We start from the raw sequence: 3,946 nt of genomic DNA, 5'->3' as shown, positions 1-3,946 counted from the left end.
TACGTGTTTAAGCGCTTTTTCGGAAACTTTTTTTTAAATAAAAAATATTATAATATTTGAGGGGTGGTTTCACCCTCTTGGAACTGGAATTTCGAAAAATCCCTTCTTATCGAACCTCTACACCCTAGAATCAACCTGTATGCCAAAATTGAGCTTCTTACGTTGAGTGGTTTGAGCAGGATCGTGATTAATCAATATGTCAGTCACTTAAGGATTTCATATATATTAGTATAGATTATTTCCGGATTTAGCGTTTCGTGAGCCCTTTGGGGTGGTTTTCAAAAAGTTTGTTTTACAGAAAATTGACCCGTATGAAAGTTGTTCATAATAAATAGACAAGCAACTTTTCCTCGTGATTTTTTTTTGTAGCTTGATTATTTTTGGAGATAGCGTCCAGTTCATGAACAAATTAGGGTAGTTTTCAATGTTACTCTTTTTTCAGCAAATTCACCCTAGGAACCACGTTCAAAATAAGAGTATACCTTTGCCTTATGAACTTTTTTTGTAACTTGACTATTTTTGGAGATAGCGCCCAGATCATGAACAAGTGGTGGTAGCTTTAAATGTGTTTTTTTTTTCAGGAAATTCACAAGTGCTATTGGAAAATGGATTCGTGTTTTATTTGCAAGAAATTATTATTGAATGTTGCTGAAATTGTGGACGTTCAGAGAAAAGGACTGGCAACTCTTCTAAATGCAAGTGTGGGTGGGTGCAATGTTGACCATGAAAACATGCTGCGCAGTGTTAACAGTATTCAAGTTCATGTTAAGTGTCGTCGATTCTGACGACGAGGAGTTTACTTCATACGAAGCAACAAAAGAAACCAACAATAAATCTGAGGAACCAACGCCAGGTCCATCACACAAAAGAAGACGATACAAATAAAAAAAATCATAATATTCATTCACTTGATGAATTCCATGTTTCGTTTTGGGGAAATAAATACATATCATAGGGAAGTTTGCATGTAATTTTAATATGAACACCTTTAAGTTGGTAAATTTGTAGAACTAAACAAAAATTATGAAACTACCCCAATTTGTTCATGAATTGGACGCTATCTCCAAAAATAATGAAGCTACAAAAAAATCATGACAAAAAGTTGCTTGTCCATTTATTATGAACAACTTTCATACGGGTCAACTTGCTGTAAAACAAATTTGTGAAGTAAAAAAAATGTGAAGACATTTAACAGTCATCAATTTTTTGATCACTTTTTAAGAAATTCCATAAAATAACTTTAATTTAATTTGAATTACATAAAACAACGTACATAAAAAGGACTTAACCTGAATATAAAATGTTAGAAATCAATACATTTTAGAATTGAAGAATGTCAGAAAATATCAGTAAAATAAGCAAGCCTTAAACTTGAAGTACATAGGTATCTACATCAAAAATTCTCAAAGTAATTTAATTTAATCTAACTGAATATAAGAAAACTAAGTAAATTAATTAAATAAAAAATTGATGGTCAATTATCTCTACCTTTCAAGCCTCATTAAATAAAGTAAGACTTAATTACCAAGTCTTACAAGTCATTACTAATTAAGTTATTAAGGTAGAAACCAATATCTTTTTAATGTTCTTTAACGACTCCTGGTTTATTGTAAAAAATGACACAATTTTCTAAGCTGACTAATATACCTGAAGAAATAACTACATACTCAAGGACAGGATATCAGGATATCAAAAATATATTTATGTTTTAATTCTGCATCTATAAGACCAATAATATACAATTCTATCACAGATTCATTCTGTTATCCTTGGTGTTGTTATGTATGATTATCACTAAACGATACTATTTTCATAATGAGTTTTGGGAGTTTATAAAAATTAAATTTAAATCAGAAATACAATCTTTAGTAAAATTGCATGTTTCTAGACATATTCACAAAAATTGTGTGAATTTACCATAATATATTTAGTAAAAAATGACGCCACGTCACGTGTCTTCTTGTGAAACTGATAGGTATTAAGTAATCGATTGAAAACGTAGTTAGAGGAAAAACGAAGAGCATTTTAATCTAAGCAGGTTTTTGTACAGATGGGAGTCTCCGTGCGGTGGGTGATTAGTGTTTTTATAATCTCCATTTATTATAATTATATTGTATCATAATTTTAGCGATCTTTTTATGTAAACGTAATTGTTCCATGATCTCCCTATAACAACATATCTCTAAGTATTATTTATTCTTTCAGACTGTGTTTCGGAGGACCAATTTAATAGAGGACCGAAGTAGAGGACTTTTGTATCTAATGGCAATTCTGTTCCTATTTTGGTTAGGCGCAGAATTCCAGTTCTAGACAATGGAGAGATGCATTGTTCTTCTAGACAAGAAGAGATGCAGAGTATCTTATATACATAAGTTCTTTTTTGTGACTTTTTATTAACCTTTATAATAAATATTATAACTATAAACACATGTTTTATTAAATTTATTAATATTTACTAATGCTTTGTGAATTTCCAAACGTAATTGTAAATTCACTATAATAAAATGTTTTAATTTGTTTTTACTCTACGAGTATAGTAATATTACAAATTGTCGAGTATAGTATTATTACACACAGTGATTTTAAAAGATAAATTTACAATGAATAAGTAAATTTGCTATGAGATACACAGGTTTTAAATAAATTCACAAAGAATATTGGTGAATATAAAGATATATTATAACATATTTATATACATATACATGCAACAAATTAGTCATACAGCGATTTTACAAACGAGTTGTAAAACTAAAGAACGGATGGTAAATTTACTACAATAATCTGTGGCAAAAAATAACCCTCAGTATTGTTATTAAATTCACAAATTAATTTTTTCAGTGTAGGTATAGTTTTTTTAACCAAAGTTTTAGTAAATAATAAATAGAATGGCAAGACCACCTAGTGTTTCAAATAAAAATAGTGTACTATAGCAGAATTTTATGCCGAATTCAATTATGTACGGAAAAATGGGGAGTGCAATTTAAAAAAAAAATAAAACTTTATCATAACTTTTTTTGGGGACACCCTATATACAACAAAATATTTCATTATCATTATAATCATTATAAACTACTACATCTGTATAAAACTTTTTTTATATCTTTGTAAACAACGATGATATTGGACTTCCTCGCACTAATACCTGTATAAGCAATAAAAATAGTTCTCAACTGTCTTGTAAAGTCAAGTTAATTTGGAATATTGAATAGTGTTATCCGCAATAATTATGTAACGAATTTATTGTATTCTGTATTTTTTCTTAAATGTAATTAATAAAAAAGTTGTTCGCAGTCGGTAGGATTCGAACCTACGCTCCCAGAGGGAATCTGATTTCTAGTCAGACGCCTTAACCGCTCGGCCACGACTGCTGGTGACCAAAATCTTTCTCTTGTGGTTATTAAATCGGAGGTCATCCACATCGTTTACTATTTTCATATTTCGAAATAGATATCAACATTAATACCGGCAAAGATACCGGTATCGGCGATCGCAGAGGTCAGCCACTTAACAGTGTTAGGTTACATAAAAAAACCGCATATTTATTAGCGTATTTAATCATTAGGTATATTGTTTATGCAATTTTTAAAGTGAAACTTCTTTACTACGCGCGCTGGTAGCAAAAATTTAAGACCGCGACACACGGTGGTAATAATCGAAAATGTGTGAAAAAGTTCTATTGGTACTTTCGGGACTCGGTAATAACAATTAAAAACATATTTTTTGTTACGTGTGAACAGTGGCGCATCCAGAGATTAAGTCTGGGAGGGGTAGTGGCAAAATTTAAATAAAGTACTACATTTAAATTAAATTTTCGCTAAAGGGTATTGTGAATATGGAAAAAATAAATTTGGATTGGACTGGATTTTCTATTATGATTGGTATTAAATTAATTTCTTTTGTGTCAGTTATATTTTATACCACATTTTCTTATTTACAAATCTCTTTA

General features: G+C 30.0%; 1 non-coding gene across 1 annotated transcript; it reads right to left on the bottom strand.

Annotated features, from left to right (window-relative positions):
* Positions 1 to 3,286: 3,286 nt before the first annotated feature.
* Positions 3,287 to 3,368, bottom strand: Trnas-aga. Its single transcript has one exon. It is a non-coding gene; the product is annotated as a tRNA-Ser (tRNA).
* Between the last annotated feature and the right edge of the window lie 578 nt (positions 3,369 to 3,946).

The sequence above is a fragment of the Sitophilus oryzae genome, unplaced genomic scaffold (genome assembly GCF_002938485.1).
Source record: "Sitophilus oryzae breed Bouriz unplaced genomic scaffold, Soryzae_2.0 scaffold_1743_pilon_pilon, whole genome shotgun sequence".
NCBI lineage: Eukaryota > Metazoa > Arthropoda > Insecta > Coleoptera > Curculionidae > Sitophilus > Sitophilus oryzae.
This window is presented reverse-complemented; position numbering and strand designations above follow the sequence as displayed.